The 19238-nt window shown below is 41.3% G+C and overlaps 1 pseudogene; it reads left to right on the top strand.

The window, feature by feature from the left end:
- Window positions 1–7370: 7370 nt before the first annotated feature.
- Window positions 7371–9669, top strand: LOC148041411 (uncharacterized; annotated as a pseudogene).
- The last annotated feature ends 9569 nt before the right edge of the window (window positions 9670–19238 follow it).

Raw genomic sequence — 19238 nt, 5'->3', positions numbered from 1 at the left:
TACTTCTTATGATGCCCCTAAAGCTTGAGTGCGTCTAACCTTCATATTTTTCCATACCTCAAAAATCAAATTCCAATCTACTTCTTCCAAGTTTCCTGGAGAAGAAAGAGACATGAACATGAGCATATCTAAAGTGGTGAGAGATAAACATGATCTCTCATCACTTTTAACACGATTCTATTTTGAAAACCCTCTTTCACAAGCAGCTGAACTTGCAGGTAGGACTATCACAATCTGCCATAACTTGTACAAAGCGGGAAACATTTGCATCCATTCTATTTCCCCACCACATTGTCTCCAAGCTTCAAGAAGTCCCTTTGAGGGATAGGATTCAAAGAGATATAGAACAAATCTTTGCAACTCACCTTCACATTGCTTGGGCTGAATCAAAGACCTCTCTCCTTTACCAAATTTCTCACAAAGCTGAGAGAGATATATGTCGAATTGATTGGCCTTGAATTAGTGGATCTTTGGGATAGTTTTTAGGAGAAAATAGCTTTGCTGCATTGAACAAGTGATGATCTTGAAACCTTTCATCAAAGTTGATTATCAACCTCTGAATAAAAGCCTTTGCTAACCATGTACATTCATCAAAAGTGATCTCTTGTGCTTTGCCCAATAATGAAGTGAGCTGCAACACATGTAGATGTATAACACATTCTTTGTCTTTCAGTGAGAACACTTCATTGTTTGTTGCCTTAATGAAGCTAGTTAAGTACTTAGATCCATTTGCAAATGTATCAGTCAAATACCAACCCTTCAAGAGATTGATAAGCATATCTATCTCTCTTCCAATCATTGTAATGTCACAATCATTTTCCTGAAATTTTTGGCTCAATACATTAGTTTCTTTAAGTACATCTGCCATGAAATGAATAATAAATAGCAACTCAAATTTTTTTGTTTTTTTATACATTGCTGGATACTTTGTCTTCCAACATTCCAACAATATAGGCAACACTTTCACCAACCTACAATGACAAAACAACTAAGTTTTAAAAAAAACAAGAATAAAATTAGAATATACCTTTTCATGACATTTCCATGCGACAACCATCTCACACCATGAATTCTCATTATCTTGTAATTTCTTGGTAAAAAGGCAAGCATGGGCTTGCTCACTTCGGCTCTTCGAAGAGACGAATTTCGTATCCATTCTTGAACTTTGTTAGGAAAGCTATCCACGTAGCTAATCTCTGCAAAGCATTCACATGTATCTTTAACTACAAGTGCTTCCTTATGGGCAATACAGTGTACCCGAAGTAAATGTGGTACATCCTTGCAAAGCTTTGCAAATAATCCAGATCTTCTTCCAACCATAGATGTAGCACCATCCGAGCCCATAGCAACCATCTTAGAAAGTGGAAGATCTAATTGATGTAGCACTTTCATAATGCCTTCATACATGGATTGAGCCTTTCCATCATCAATACCAATGAGTTTCATGACAAAGGAGGTTTTAGGAGAGCCTACACCACCATCCTTTAATTATGTGATATAAAGGATGAGATGCTTCTCAAACCTTCTATCCGTGCTTTCATCTACAATGATAGAAAAAAACGGACTGTGCCCAATCTCCTCCTTAAGTTGTTCCCAATATACCATATACATGGCTCAGAGAAAATCTTTTCCAGAGGATGGATTGATATAAGCTGAAAACTCACAAGAAAGAGGCATGCTAGGAGTTTTCATATACATAAGAAATTTACATTCATCTTCAAATGCTTCTAAATACATGTCCTTTATGGCAACCCTATACATGATTTGTATAACACTAATAATTCTACACTTCTCATTGTCTACCATAAGTTCCACATGCTTTTCAATATGCTTTACGTTTTCACCAACCATAAAGCTTTTGCGCTGAACTGCTAACTTATGCGACTTAGAGGCATTATGGATAGCCAATGCTTGCTTTTGAATGGTAGTGCTACCTTTTCCTCCAAAAGGATTTGGCATGTTCAATGAAGTGCAAATTGAGCACTTCACTCTCTCCTTCCCCTCTTCATCCAAGATTGAATAAGACCAAGGATAGAGAAGCTTCCACGAGGATACATAGCTACGAACATATACTCTCTTTTTCCCATTAAGAATACCATTTGCACTTTCATTCTCTAAACATTTTGCATTTGGAAAAGTAATCCCGGTCTGCTGAAGCAATCTTTAACACTTATCCTTTTTAGGCCTTCCCATCCTAAAATAACATATCAACAAGACTTTAAAACTAACATGCATGCAATCAAAAACATGTAAATAAATAACCTAAATAAATGCAACACTTGATATGCATACATCCACTCCCTTCTTTACATTTTGATCAATTTAATTGCGTGGATGAAGTTGTAGAATAGAGAGCTATCAATAATAAATCATACTCACTTAATATCACATAAAATAGAGCAAGCTTACCTATTTGCTTACTTATATACACAAAAATTAGCACAAACACCCAATAATCACACCAAAACCTAAAAAGTGACATGAAACTAATTAACATATGCATCTAAACATGCATTCAAATTATCAAAAAAAAAATAGCACAGCCACCCCATAATCACATTCAAATAATGTATTTAACTGAAACTGAAGCAAGTTCATTCCATAATACATGTATCTAAACACAACTCAAAAGATCAATGACTTGAGTAGAATCAAAAATTGCAAGTCATAAAGCTTGAAACTAAAATAAGCTGATTGTAGACATGCTTGAATATGGAATAAATTGAGGTGTTAAGCACACATTTTTTTTTCAATGTCTTATACAATTGCCACAAAGAATAGCTAGCAAATGTAATAAGATAGTTACCATATTCAATGCATGCTACATAGTCTACATTGTTCAATCTATGCCTAATCTTATCCATGGCAATACCTACCAACTGGCAATTGTATTTTGTAATGCATGGACTTGCATTGAGAAGGAGCTTATTTCTATGTCTCTCCACACAACTCTTCAAGGAGCAATTAGCATCTCTATTTACTTGCATAGATATAATAAAACCATTGCATTTGTGATGAAAACTCTTCAAGTGGCAACTGTGGTTTCTAGTGAGTCTTCAGTGCTAACACCTTGCATTTACTACCATGTTTATATGTGACTCAACTAGAATTTGTGGTTAGGAAATCATCATTATGTTCTCTTTCATGGGATTTGCATAGTAAGATAAATCAATTCAAATTTCACCATCTTAATTTCAAATTTCACCATCTTTATTTTCAGCATAGCAAGATAAACATAGCACAATGACTGCAGATTGATGACACAAAGTGGACCGCCTTTACTTTGCCATTTCCCTCTATTTCTGCATAATAATCTATTGTTCTTGCTCATCCAGATTTGTAGGTTTCATTTCTATGCTTATGATATTACAAGACAGATTATAACCAAGAGATTCACCAATGCTTGATATATGACACTCCCAATAAGGACAAACACACACAAATTTGCAAAACAAAGTTTCAAAATCCTAACCCGATTTACCTCATCAAAATCGACAATATTGAACTTTGAAGTTTGATTGACTGGAGAGGTAGAGCTGAGTCTCTAGGGTCAGGTGGCGAGTCGAGTCGTGAGAGAGAGACTTGGGGACTCGGGAGCCCAAGACACAGCCTCTAGGGCCCATGCCGCAGCCTCCAAGGCCAAGCGAGAGAGAGGGGGGGAGCCCAGGCCATAGTCTTCAAAGCCCAGGCCGTAGACTCCCAGCCATCTTCAGCCACCAGCTGAGTAGAAGCCTCCAAGGGGGAGCCCAGGCCGTAGCCTTCAGGGCCCGAGCAAGGGGAGAGAGACAAAGGGACTCCTAGCCATCTTCAGCCCCGCCAGCTGAGTAGAAGTCGTCTTCAGGGGAGCGAGGGCACAGCCATCTTTAGGGAAGAGAGACAGAGCCCGAGAGAGGGGAGAGAGACAAAGGGACTCCCAACCGTAGCCTCTAGGGCCCAAGCGAGGGGAGAGAGACAGAGGGACCCGAAGCCGTCTTCAGCCGCCAGCTGAGTAGAAGCCGTCTTCAGGGGAGCGAGGGCACAACCATCTTCAGGGGAGAGAGACAGAACCCGAGCGAGGGGAGAGAGACAGAGGGAGTCCGTCTTCAAGGGAGAGAGACAGAGGGAGCCCAACCTCCAGGGCACGACCATCTTCAGCCGTAGCCTCGGCCCTCCAGGGCTCGAGCGAGGGAAGAGAGATAAAGGGGCCCACTGCCCAGGGCATCGTCGTCTTCAGGGGCCATACCGCCACGGCACCAGGGCTTCAAGCGAGCTGCGAGAGGGAGACTCGAGACTCGAGAGCTTCAAGCAATCGTGCCGTCTTCAAGGGCCCGGGCCTCGGCTGATGATACAGGCCCAGGCCCCAGGGGCCAAGCCCCAGGGCTTCAGCCTTCAAGGCTCAAGCCTTCAAGCGAGAGGGAGACTCGAGAGGCTTGCGCAATGCGGCCTCGGCCTGCCTCAAGGACATTCCAGGCTCCAGCGACAACGAAAGAGCGAGAGGGAGAACTCAGAGGACTCAGGAGAGACTTGAGAATGGCCCTTGAGGCTTGGTCGCTGCCCACTGGCGAATGGCCCTTGAGGCTTGGGCCTTGGCCCTTTAAAGGTTAGGCTTTAAAGTTTAGGTCCTGACTCCATAGGAATTTAAGGATTTTGGAAGGTGGGTGCACGGTCAAATTTCAATTTTCAATAACCAATTTTATTATTTTGGAAGGTGGGTGACAGGTGATAGGTGTACTCGATAGTAGAAGTCTAGAAGATTTCCAAATTCCAGAATCCAAATCTAATTTTTCAAATTTCAAAATTAAAATTAAAATTTAAACTTATTATTAGATTTTAAAATTTTATTTGAAGGGTGTCTTCGAAATGCACCCTTCTTTTGAAAAGTGTAATTGTTTTTTACATTTCTATGTGAAGGCTGATTTTATTTTTCAACTTTCTTTTGAAAATTCATAAAAGGTTTAACACTTCAATTGTTGAAGGTCATTCTCATGAAAAGCGTTTTTTTTAAATGTCACATAAGTTGTTAGGCTTCTAGAGAAGGGTCAAAACCCCTGTGGAGGGAGTTGCAACCTTCAAATTTGAGGGAGGTACTGAACGGGGCTCAGCAACTTGACTTGTACTGGCAAGTCCTGAATCTGTGGGACCCGAAAGACTCCCACAATTTTGATCATGTGGCAACATATATAATAAATCTCCCTCTAAGCTCTATCTCTCTCCTCCGAAATGCTTTTCTTATAAACGTCCACGGTCCACTCCTTTTTTAATTACATTTAAAAGGAAAGGTGTGGCCCATGCTCCACCGCGGTCCGCGAGCTCCACACAACTATAAACTAGTATGTGGCCGCAGACTACTTCTGGAGAGCGTGGCGAGGGCCGCAGCGGGCTCCTCAAGAGGCACCCAGTCGTCTCGTGCCTCTGCCACCAATTGTCTTCCGTTTCCATCGGAGCTCGTCACCAGTCGATATGAACATATCTCATTCCTTTAAAGTATCGGTGTGGCAGCCGCGTGAAAGCTTTAGTCTTTTTATATTTCCTCATTTACCCGGCCGCCATCAACGTGAGTGACCTGGGAGACAGAGGCCGTGATCATGCGAGGCTCGAGCAATCGGAGCTTGCCAGCCACACGCAGGCGGCAGGACGGCTACCTCGATTTAGATTATTTTGGAAAGCATTATTATAACTTGTTGGAACTTGGATCCTCGTGGCAGATTGCGAAATCCTTGGGAAAACGTTTCTGGAATCACAGCCCTTGAGCGGCGAGCCCGCTCCGCTGCCCCTCATGTTGATCAGTTGATGAGCTGAAATGGGTAATGTAAAATAACGTCAATGGATACACATTGCGTACGAACACGATTTCGACAGAGCTGTAAAGTAGAGAGGAGGCCAGAGTCCAGAACCTTAGGAAATTCACATGCCGCTCTTCCAGCGCTGACACGAATCTGATTACGTCCAGTAAAGGCTTTTGGCCCGTCCCAGACTCCCATGACAATGACGCGAGAGCGTTCGCTTCGGACGGTAATTTTCCTTAGCTTCGAAACTCTTTTAAAATTTTAAAAATAATTCTCGCGACTCGCGAGTCGCATCTGTCTTCCTCGAGCGGGGATCCCGGCTCTCATTTTCAACACATGTTTAAAAGAATAGAATTTGTAGAAAAACTGGTAAGAAATCCAAATAGTGGTGCTAATTTCTACACTACCTTATTTATAACTATTACACCTAGAGCATCAAAATAAGGTCATTACTAGTTGATACGGAAAGGCCAATGGAATTGTGGCATTATAGGTGCATTATTGCCAGTTATTATGTATCATGGCTCATCTACTCAAAGGCATACCCATATCGTGTGTATGGAGAATCAAATTTATGAAAAAAATTTAGCTCCATTTGGGATGAGCGAACTATTGGCGATAGCTTGATTAGTTGCAAGAGATCAAGGTAGGTTCAGTACGTATGTACGGTACGTACTAATCGTACGTTTTGTGTACGTATGGAACATAAAAAACATAATCATTTTTTTCATGTAAAATTTGGGGCCCAAAATGTGATGTGCCTAATGATTTCTGCATCCTTGGTTACTTGTGGATTTTCCTGGGCAAATTGAGACAAAAGCCCCAAACGTGTTCACTGTTTCAGTATTTGCAGGTTACGTGAGCTACAGGAGGCGCTAGCGTGCACAAACCAGGTATGTCTTGTCTCTATGGGCTCACATTCATGCATGTTGAAGCCTCTCTCTCTCTCTCTCTCTCTCTCTCTCTCTCTCTCTCTCGCACGCGCACACGTACGCACACGCTCGCTCGCGTTTATTCTTGTGCACGCGCGCGCACATATTTACTGATGTTTTTCTCTCTTATCTTACTCTAGGAGCCATCATGCCGAAACCAGTCAATCCCTATTGAAAGGAGTATACCAATATACTCCATATCGTCAACACTCCCGGGCAAGCTGGTTCAGGTAGTCGCAGGTGAGTCATGCAAATTATGCAATTTCACATTGATCAGTACAATTACACGTGTGGTGAAGCATTGACGGGCATCAATTGCACAAACAACTGTAGCGCGTGCAAGAAGGTGCCAAAAGCTGTCCGAGAGAAGTTGATTGCTGAGTACTTCCTAGCAATGGGGGCAGCAGCAAAAGGCCAAGGATCCTAGAAAACACAAGAAGCCTTGCACGATGCTCTTATTGGGGAGTTTGGTGATCCTCCTACACAGGTAGAGGAGAGTTTTGTGTCTCAGCCCGTTGCTCAGAGCAGCCATCTGCTAGTAGGAAAAGGGCTCGTGTCATGCAGCAGGAGGAGGAGGAGGAGGAGGAGGAGGAGGAAGGTTCTAATGATGTGCATGTGCCTAGGTAAACCACCTTGCCTTCACGTGTGCATTCTCAGTCTTGGGTGAGAGAGCATCAGAAGATGGCTGAGATGGAGATTGCTCGCACTCTCATTGAGTGCAACATCAGTTTCAATGTCTTAAGGACTGAGCAGTGGAAGAGGATGGTTAGGGCCATTGCCCAAGTGGGTGCTAGTGCTACAGATTCATGGTGTGGGCTGGATTACAAAAAAATGCGCACCACTGCACTTGACGAGCAAAAGGCCTTAATATATAAGGCATTGGTCCCAGTGAAAGCTGGCTAGCAGCAGTTTGGATGCACCATCATCTCTAATGGATGGAGTGATATACGCAGGCAGCACATCATAAATATACTTATCTCCTCTTGTCTTGGTACTTACTTCTTGCACGCTATAGATGCAGGGAAGGCAGGAGAGAAAATCACAGGTGAGTTTATCTATGGGCATATTCGTACAGCCATCATGGAGATTGGTAAAGAGAATGTAGTCCAAGTTGTTACAGATAATGCATCCGACTGCAGGGCAATGGGAAAAATGGTGAAGGCGGAGTTCCCACACATTGTGTGGACTCCATGTGCAGCCCATTGTCTAGACTTGCTTATGGAGGACATAGGCAAACTACCTTGGGTACAGCCCACAGTTTCAGATGCTACTAGGATGACCACATTCTTTCGAAAGAAGCATCAGGCTTTAGCCATCTTTCATAGCCATAGTAATCTAGATATGGTGCGGCCCTCCAAGACCAGATTTGCATACATGTTTCTGGTGTTGCAAAGGCTCTTCAAGCTTAGGGATCCACTTTTGCAGACAGTTGTGGAACCAAAGTGGAGAGACATGTCTCATGCACAAAAAGAGGTGACCAAAGCCATTCAAAGGTGTATCCTAGATGAGTCTTTTTGGACAGAGGTGTAGGATTTGACAGTGGCTTTGCAGCCCATGTATGTGATGCTATGAGTCATGGACATGGAGGGATCCACATTGGGTCTGGTTTATCACATCTTCATGTAGATGAAGAGCCATATCACAGCATGCCAAGCCTTGTCCCAACAGTGGTAAGTACTAGATTTTGTTCTTGTACTGCTTTATGGCTACTTGCATATGCTATTTACTTATTATTAAATTTTAATGCATAGGATATATAGTACAGCACATGCATTGGACTTGCAATGTGTCTAAACTTTGATGTTGCTGATTTTTGCAGTCGAGATGATATCTTGACTCTTGTAGAGAGTCAGTGGAAGTTTATGAGTCGTCCCATTCATGGGATGGCTGCTTTACTCCATCCTTTCTACAAGACCCCAAGCTTGTTCCATGAGCAGCATCTCATGCAACTGAAAGACAAGTTCATCACACATATCTTTGACGAGGAGGAGCAGCTTCAAATAGATGCAAAGATGCGCAGCTTCATGAATAACTTGGGACCATCATTTTCATGGGCGGTGGCATTGTGTTCGGAGACTACTAGTCTTCCTCTTACATGGTGGCAGGGTTATGTTCAGTTAGGTCTTCCACGTCTAACTTATTTGGCTCTACGTATCCTGTCACAGGTAACTCACTCTCTGTGCTCTCTCTCTCTCTCTCTCTCTTTCACTCTCTCAAGTGTAGCAATGGCAATTATCAAATCAATGACACCTGCAAATGTAGGATTGTTCAGCAGGTGCTTGTGAGTGCAATTTGAGTGCTTATTCTTTGATTCATACAAAGATCTGGAATCACCTTAGCACTTCTCAATTGGAGAAGTTAGTGTATTGCAGGGCCAATATGAGGCTTTGTGCGCCTACCATGCCTTGGGGACACCCAAGTAGGTTCGAACTAGTAGCTATTTACATGTTTGAAATATTATATCTCTATATTAGTATTTAAAATTTATATTATTGTTCAATGTTAACAAATGTATGCTATGTTGCCATCTTGAACACGCTGATCCCTCACGTATAAAGCTGGTGGCTGATCTGAATCATCCAATAACAGATGAGGACCACCATATTAGGGACGAGCAGGAGAAGATTTTGCGTATTCTTCATAGAGAGATGGAGGAGGTGGATAGGCGTGTGATGAGGTCACGCGCACGTGCTTATAGCATTCCACTACGTAAGCAAGCTGCAAATCCAGAGAGTGCTTGACAGAAAGGCATTCGCAGAGGGAAGCTACCCATTCGAACTCCTCGGCGACGTGCGAATGAGGCAGTTCGTCTCATTCACACTGAGGAGGAGGAGGATCTAGGTGATGCAGTCTAGGCTACAGGCCATGTAATGGTAGAGCCAGAGTTTGATGACAATGGCAATGTCATGGCAGATGGAGACATTCTCTCTTCAGCCTCATCATCGTCCTCTTCTGATCATGAGTTTTGCTAGAGCCTAGGCAGTGGACTGTGGGCACTAGTGACTACAGTCAGATCTAAAAATTTTGAATTTTTATATATTTCAGTTGGGTGTTTTTATTTATGACATATGTATGCTCTATTAGGAGCTATCTTGACTTGACATTTGTCACCTTGGTGGATTGTTCCTAACTTCCTTGTCAGCAATTGTACGTTGTTTGATGCAGTGTACTGTGTTATGTTTTGGCTCTTTATCATGTAGACTTCCTCAATGTTAGTTTGATAGTCTCAAATTTCAGTTTTCACTATTCAGTGTTATGCACATTTTAAATGTTTAATGCTTAAAGGTTTCAATTATGATGTGACATGGTCATAAGTACTAAGTAGGGAATGTCAAGATTGTGGGAGAGAAGAAAGGAGTCTCACTTGTAGCTTTCTCACTTACACAATGGGGGATTACACATAAAGGTGGAGGCTGAAAACAGTTTTCCTCTTCTTAGTTGTGTAAGCCAAAAAGAACTCTAGTACAGAGAAATAGAAGAACCCTATATATGGGTCTCAAACCAAACTCAACTAACTAAGGTGGCATACTAACTGAGCCACGAACTAGAGTAGATAAGGATAGCTGTCATCTAGCTATTATTCATGGGCGGTGTACCAACCACATTTGCAACTAACAAGTCAGTGACATAAATGCACAACGGTCACCCTAGCATATCACGAGTGGAGCTCGATATCTCAACACTCCCCCTCGAGCTCAATCCCAATTCCTGCACACCAAGTAGGTCTTTGAACTTGTGCAGCTTCTCTGCGGCGGCCAATGCCTTCATAAATATTTCAGCTACCTAATCCTCTGTGTTGACATAAACTAGATCAATAAAACCTAGTAAAACCCTCTCCCACACATAGTGATAATGCACCTCAATGTGCTTTGTTCTAGCATGATAGACTGGGTTATTTGCCAAGTGTATACTACTCATGTTGTTACAATAAATGACAATTGGCCCATCTGTAGGCTGATGCATATCATAAAGTAGCTTATGCAACCAAACTACCTCACATGCAGCCATTGATGCACCCCTATACTCAGCCTCTATGCTCGACAAGGCAACTATAGGTTGTTTCTTGCTGCTCCAAGTGACTTCAGCACTCCTAAAAGAGAACATATATCCACTAGTAGATCATCTATTAGAAATACTACCAACCCAATCAGCATCAGTGTATCCATGCAACTGTATCTGAACCCCAGTCTCATAAAATAGTCCATACTGCAATGTGGACTTCACATACCTGAGTATGTATCTAGCCGCATCCAAATGCGGTTTTCTTGGAGCCTGCATGAACTGACTTACCTATTCAATAGCATAGCTCAAATCTAGCCTGGTAATAGTCATATAAATCAAACTTCCTACTATGCGTCTGTACATAGTAGGGTCTTCCAGAAGCTCACATGCATCTGCGCTCAACTTCACATTTTGCTCCAAAGGAACTGAAATAGGCTTATAGCCTGTCATCCCATATTTGGACAGCATGTCCAATCCATACTATCTCTGCAAGATCCATATCCCATTTGGTGATCTAATCACCTCAATGCCCAAGAAATAACGCAGCTCTCCCAAATCCTTCATCTCAAACTTCTGCTTCAATAGCATTTTCACATGAAGGATATCTTCATCACTATCACCTATCATAATCAAATCATCAACATAAATGACAAGTAGCCATAATACATTTCTATGTTTTTCTCACGTAAAGTGAGAAATCTGCCTTGGAAATCTAAAAACCAATAGTAACAAGATATTGTCCTATCTTGTCAAACCATGCTCTAGGTGCTTGCTTCAAGCCATACAAGGCTTTCTTCAACCTGCAAAAAAACTTAAGATGAATAGCATGTACTTATCCTGGTGGCTACTCCATATAGACCTCTTCTTGCAAATCACCATGCAAGAAGGCATTCTTTACATCCATCTGATGCAAAGACCATCCATTTGATGTAGCCATAGCAATGACTACTCTTACAGTTGCTATCCTTACAACTGGACTGAATGTTTCTTCATAATCAATACCATATGTTTGTGCATACCCCTTGACTACTAATCTTGCCTTGTATCTGTTCACAGAACCATCTGCATTGTGCTTCACCTTATAAACCCACTTACAACCAATTGCATTCTTATCTTTAGGCAAAGCTACCAATTCCCATGTAGCATTTGCTTCCAAGGCATCCATTTCTTCATCCATGGCTTTCTCCCATTTTTCTTTTCCCATGGCTTGCTCAAAAGAAGTGAGTTCTGGTTCTTGTATCACTTTGACCATATAGGCATAGTGAATGGCTGTAAATCCATCATATTTTAGCCTATCCACATGATACCTAGCTCTGGTAGACCTGCATAAAGTAGGTTCACTCCCAGACGCTCTCAAAACATCCCTGGTCTTCATAATCAATGCCATATATTTGTGCATACCCCTTGACTACTAATCTTGCCTTGTATCTGTTCACAGAACCATCTGCATTGTACTTCACCTTATAAACCCACTTATAACCAATTGCATTCTTATCTTTAGGCAAAGGTACAAATTCCCATGTAGCATTTACTTCCAAGGCATCCATTTCTTCATCCATGGCTTTCTCCCATTTTTCTTTTCCCATGGCTTGCTCAAAAGAAGTGGGTTCTGGTTCCTATATCACTTTGACCATATAGACATAGTGAATGGCTGTAAATCCATCATATTTCAGCCTATCCATAGGATACCTAGCTTTGGTAGACCTGCGCAAAGTGGGTTCACTTCCAGGTACTCTCAAAACATCCCTGGTCTTCCTTACTCCATGTGTAACAATAGAAGGAATACCCAACTCATCATCAATGCTCTGTTCTGAGCCACTGGATTCACCATCCACATAAGAGTGACCTGCATTCACATCAAACATGGGCTAATCTACCTTCTCTTTTCCTTTTCGTGATACCTGCATACCACTATCTGCATTGCTTTGAGGAGATTATCCTGATCTCAATCTGCCTATCCATGGCGAAGAATGTGAACCATTGCTAGAGGACACTCCAGGTCCACTAATATCTTATGACTGCTGCTGTGAATTCTGTGTAGCATTACCATTTTGTGCATCTACATTATCAATCACATTTACTGGTTTATACAAGCTACTCATCTCATCAAAAACAACATCTCTGCTCAATGTAAACTTACGAGTAGAAGGGTTATAGCATCTATACCCTTTCTGTTGCAAAGAGTAACCAATAAAGATGCACTTCTCAGCTTTTGGATCTAACTTGGATCTCAACTCATCTGGTCAATAAAAGTGACAAAATAATGACAGCCTCCAATAGATGCAGATTTAGTAGTCCACACATCAGAGTGGATTAATTTCAATGGCTTCTTACTTGAATTTAGGCAACCTTGAATTTAGGAAACCTTGAATTTAGGCAACCTTGAATTTCTGCAACCTTGAATTTAGGCAATCCTGTAACAATATTTTAGGCTTGCATTGATTGAATTCGCTGTACATTAACATGACCAATGCATTTATGCTAGATATTAATATATGTAACTACACCAGTCCCATGTGCAAACATTGCTGCACTCAATTCAGGCATGTCTGCATCCAACGTAAACATTCTACCCTTCTTATTTCCTTTTGCTATATCAAGCGACCTTTATTTTTCATATCCTCAACAAAGTATCCATGAGGATTAAATCTGACCTGCAAGCCCTGCTCAACCATGACCAATAGAAACTAGGTTCTTGGTGATATCAAATTTCTTTTTTCCATCCTGCATAGACTAAGGAAATTTTCCAATATGCACAATAGGATGTGCAGTATCATCACCAGTCTCCACAAATCCTAGTTTTTCCATTTTCCTTGCATCCTACATCCATTCTGCATGACCTGTCATGTGGTTTGATGCACCTGAGTCAACATACCACACATTGTTGCTTTCTTCTGCACTTGTCACAGAATTGGTCATGTGCTACACCATAAACAAATGCTCATTTCTGTCATCACCCTGTCTACTAGAGGATGCATAATTCCCTTGTTGCAAATTTTCATTCATGATGTCATTTTGCTTTTTATAGTAATCTTTAGCCATATGACCCATTTTACCACAGTAGTAGCATTCAACATTGCTGTTTGCATTTTGGCCTCTTTGCCATCCACCACGACCTCTTTGGCTCCCCCTGCCTCTAGAGTTACCACGTCCTCCTCCATAGGACTGGTTTTCTTGAGTTTGCTGTATATTCTGATTTCTACCATGACCTCTAGATCGGCCTCCTCTACCTCTGCCTCTACCTCTTTCAGCATTTGAGTAGAAGACAACTTCTTTTGAAGTTCCTCTTGAAGAAGATGCACCAACATTTCTGTGCTCCTCAGAAATTAGAAGAGCAATCGACTCCTCAAAATCAGAAAATCTTTCACGGATGGAAATCGATGTTTGGAACTGTACATAATCCTTTCCTAGACCATTCAAGGTCACAGAAACTAAATCATCATCTTCCGCTGGCGACCCAATGGAAGCAAGTGCATTTGCAATCTTCTTCACCTTCATGTGGTATTAATTGATGCTCATACTTTCTCTTTTCACATTGTGCAACTCTTGCTTGAGCTACATTTTCCTGGCTTACGTATTTGTGCTATACATTTTTGACAAAGTATTCCATGCCTCCTTTAGCATACTTACATCCTGAATATGCACAATCATAGAGTCTGAAATACTGATAGACAGCTAGTATATAACTTTTCTGGCTCTCTCATACTATCCTTTAAATGCCCGCATTTGCTGTTGATTGGGAACATCAGGAAGAACTGGTTTTTCTTCATTTATTGCAACGAATTCCTAATATCCTTTTTCCATAAGGAAATTCGTCATTCTAAACTTCCATGCTTGGAAATTGTTCTTGTCAAGCTTTTCAATGACAATTTGTGAAAGAGAATTAGACGCCATTACAGAACATTGCAAAATATTCTGTCACTGCAAAAAACACAGCTTCAGTCTCACAAGGGCAAATCTGCACAACTAACGAAAGTGGTATTTGACCACACAGTTACTTCCTAGTGACGATTTTGCATCAACAGGCAACAAGGATGATTCTGTAACACCCAATGTCTCTGCTGTTGAGATATGAGCTCCACTCGTGATATGCCAGGGTGATCATTATGCATTTATGTCACCGACTTGTTAGTTGCAGATGCGGTTGGTACACTGCCCATGAAAAATAGCTAGATGACAGCTATCCTTATCTACTCTAGTTCATGGTTCAGTTAGTATGCCACGTTAGTTAGTTGAGTTTGGTTTGAGACCCATATATAGGGTTCTTCTATTTCTTTGTATGAGAGTTCTTTTTGGCTTACACAATAAGAAGAGGAAAATTGTTTTCAGCCTCCACCTTTGTGTGTATTTCCCCATTGTGCAAGCAAGAAAGCTACAAGTGAGACTCCTTCCTTCTCTCCCACAATCTTGACATGGTATCAGAGTCTTGTTTGTGGTAAGGAGCTCAAGAAAGAAAACCAAGTTCGTAGTGTTCTGGTAACCGGACCAGTGTTGCTTTCATTTTTCTATTTTGGGAGCAAGTCTCTATAGGTAGCACAGCCGAAAAGTGCAAGAGTGCATTGTCTCAGATTGAGACGCCCTTCGCAATGTTGCAAGAGGGCACGCACTCAGGAAAATGCCCTATTTTATGCTGTGCGACCACTATTCTACAGGTTGGTGAAAAGTTACCATAGAAATTGCATCGTATGCCTGTGCGCAGAGACATCGGGAGTTACAGAATCATCCTTGTTGCCTGTTGATGTAAAATCATCACTAGGAAGTGACTATGTGGTCAAATACCACTTTCATCAGTTTGCAGATTTGCCCTTGCAAGGCTGAAGCTGTGTTTTTTTACAGTGACAGAATTTTTTGCAGTGTTTTGTAATGGTGTCTGATTCTCTTTCACAGATTGCTATTGAAAAGCTTGACAAGAACAACTTCCAAGCATGGAAGTTTAGAATGAAGAATTTCCTTATGGGAAAAGGATATTGGGAATTTGTTGCAAGAAATAAAAAAGAACCAGTTCTTCCTGATGCTCCCAATCAACAGCAAATGCAGGCATTTAAAGGATGGCATGAGAGAGCTAGAAAAGTTTTGTACTAGCTATCTATCAGTATTTCAGACTATAATTGTGGATATTCAGGATGCAAGTACGCCAAAGGAGGCATGGGATACTTTGTCAAAAATGTATAACACAAATACACAAGCCAGGAAAATGCAGCTCAAGCAAGAGTTGCACAATGTGCAAAGAGAAAGTATGAGTATCAAAGACTACCACATGAAGGTGAAGAATATTGCAGATGCACTTGCTTCCATTGGGTTGCCAGTGAAAGATGATGATTTAGTTTCTGTGACCTTGAATGGTCTAGGAAAGGATTATGCACAGTTTTGAACATCCATTTCCGTTCGTGAAAGATTTCCTGATTTTGAGGAGTTGATTGCTCTTCTAATTTCTGAGGAGCAGAGAAATGGTGGTGCATCTTCTTCAGGAGGAACTTTAAAAGAAACTGTCTTCTACTCAAATGCTGGAAGAGGTAGAGGCAGAGGTAGAGGAGGCTGATCTGGAGGCTGTGGTAGAAATCAAAATATGCAGCAAACTCAAGAAAACCAGTCCTATGGAGAAGGACATGGTAACTCTAGAGGCAGGGGGAGCCAAAGAGGTCGTGGTGGATGGCAAAGAGGCCAAAATGCAAACATCAATGTTGAATGCTACTACTGTGGTAAAATGGGTCATATGGCTAAAGACTGCTATAAAAAGCAGAATGATATCATGAATGGAAAATTGCAACAAGGGAATTATGTATCTTCTAGTAGACAAGGTGATGGCAGAAATGAGCATTTATTTATGGTACAGCACATGACCAATTCTGTGACAAGTGCAGAAGAAAGCAACGATGTGTGATATGTTGACTCAGGTGCATCAAACCACATGACAGGTCATGCAGAATGGATGCAGGATGCAAGGAAAATGGAAAAACCAGGATTTGTGGAGACTGTGATGATACTGCACATCCTATTGTGCAGATTGGAAAAATTTCTTTGTCTATGCAGGATGGGAAAAAGAAATACCTATCGAATGTATTTCATGTTCTGAATATCACCAAGAACCTAGTTTCTGTTGGTCAAATGGTTGAGCAGGGCTTGCAAGTCAGATTTATTTCTCATGGATACTTTGTTGAGGATATGAAAAATAAAGGTCGCTTGATAGCAAAAGGAAATAAGAAGGGCAGAATACTTACGTTGGATGCAGACATGCCTGAATTGAGTGCAACAATGTTTGCACTGGGACCGGTGTAGTTACAGATATTGATATCTGGCATAATCGCATTGGTCATGTTAATGTACAGTAACTTAAATCAATGCAAGCCTAAAATATTGTTACATGATTGCCTAAATTCAAGGTTGCAGAAATGCATAAGGTATGTGAAGCCTGTCAATTTGGAAAACATGCAAGGAAACCATTTCCTAGACATGTTCAAGAGAGTAAGAAGCCATTGGAATTAATCCACTCTGATGTGTGGACTATTAAAGCTGCATCTATTGGAGGATATCATTATTTTGTCACTTTTATTGATGACTATTACAGAAAAGTTTGGGTGTATTTTATGAAAAAGAAAAGTGAAGTGTTTGGGCATTTCAAAACTCTTAAAGCTATGGTTGAAAAAGAAGCAGGCCTGCAAATAAAATGTCTAAGGTCAGATGGAGGGGAAGAGTATCTCTCAAATGAGTTTGCAAGGTTCCTGCAGGAGCATGGCATAAAGCAGCAATATTCATGCAGTCATACCCCACAACAAAATGGAATTGCAGAAAGGAAAAACAAGCATACTGGAGAGGTATCTCATGCCATGCTCAACGAAAAAGACCTGCTAGTTTTTTACTGGGCTGAAGCAGTTGCTATAGCAGTCTACATAATGAACATGACTCCCATTGTAGCAATACATGGGATGACTCCAGAGGAGAGGTATATTGTTAGGAAACCAGATATTTATCATTTGAAATTTTTTTGTTGCATTACCTATGTTCATGTGCCAGATGAGTTGAGATCCAAAAGCTGAGAAGTGCATCTTTATTGGTTACTCTTTGCAGCAGAAAGGGTATAGATGTTATAACCCTTCTACTTGTAAGTTTATAGTGAGTAGAGATGTTATTTTTTATGAGATGAGTAGCTGGTATAAACCAGTAAATGTGATTGATAATGTAGATGCACAAAATGGTAATGCTGCACAGAATTCACAGTAGCAGTCACAAGATATTAGTGGATCTGGAGTGTCCTCTAGCAGTGGTTCACATTCTTCGCCATGGATAGTCAGATTGAGATCAGGATAATCTCCTCAAAGCAATGCAGATAGTGATATGCAGGTATCACAAAAAGGAAAAGAGAAGATAGATCAGCCCATGTTTGATGTGAATGTAGGTCACTCTTATATGGATGGTGAATCGAGTGGCTCAGAATAGAGCATTGATGATGAGTTGGGTATTCCTTCTATTGTTACATCTGGAGTAAGGAAGGCCTGGGATTTTTTGAGAGCATCTGGAAGTGAGTCTACTTTGCGTAGGTCTACCAGAGCTAGGTATCCTGTGGATAGGCTGAAATATGATGGATTTATAGCCATTCACTATACCTATATAGTCAAAGTGATACAGGAACCAGAACCCACTTCTTTTGTTGACTAGTCTGACTTGCAGAGTTGCAGACTTAGGTGACTTGCAGAGTTGCAGACTTGCAGAACTTAGCCGACTTAGTGAACTTGCAGGACTTGATCACAGTTGACTTGCAGAACTTGATTTCTGGAGTGCAGGACCTGGAGTTGCTGACTTGGAGAGTTAGGAGCTTTGAATTACTTAGTGGATTAAGAAGTTTTTAGCTTCTTAATCCGTCGTTGATTTTTAGTACAAAAATATATCCTTGACGGATTTCGCGCCGCCCTGAACAGCCTCAGGCCGCGTTCAATTCGATTTGCTTAATTGAAGCTTTGTGAAGCTTCTAATCAAGCTTACTAATTGTTAACTTTGATCTTTGAAGCTTAATGAAAAGAAAATTACTCTTTTTGTATGTTTATCCATGATTTTGGTGAAGGAGATGAATGCGTGGTCCTCCGCCTGTACAGCCTGGTCCTTCGCGATCTGATAGCAGAAACAGGGGTTCTTGATTGCCAGAAGTCTGCCTGTATCGACGGTTCGCGACGAGATTGACCGTAGAGCCCGATCGTTCCAGGAGCTCTGCCTTCGCTCGAGATAGGTAGCGATTGGAAGCTCTTGATCTCAGCTCCGCTCTGATACCACTAGTGCGCAGATCGGACGCAGTATGCTCACGTAGTGAATCCCGGAAGGTCCCCAAGAACAATGAACTCTACCTTTTTGCACAAAATAGAATGTAAAAAATATGAACGACAAGAGCAAGAGACCAATTGGGTTCAATCTCCCCCCATGCCTTGTGTGACCGCTTCACAAAGCATGTATTTTATGTATATTTCCATCTTCATGCTCAATAATAGCCCAATTTACAAAAATATGACAAGCTTTTAGATTTTGAGTTTGCTTTTATAAAAATAGAAATAAA

The sequence above is a fragment of the Lygodium microphyllum genome, chromosome 1, assembly GCF_053477565.2.
Source record: "Lygodium microphyllum isolate KBCC chromosome 1, Lygodium_microphyllum_v1.1.10, whole genome shotgun sequence".
NCBI lineage: Eukaryota > Viridiplantae > Streptophyta > Polypodiopsida > Schizaeales > Lygodiaceae > Lygodium > Lygodium microphyllum.
The sequence above is the reverse complement of the archived record's forward strand: the minus strand, read 5'-3'. Positions and strand labels throughout refer to the sequence as shown.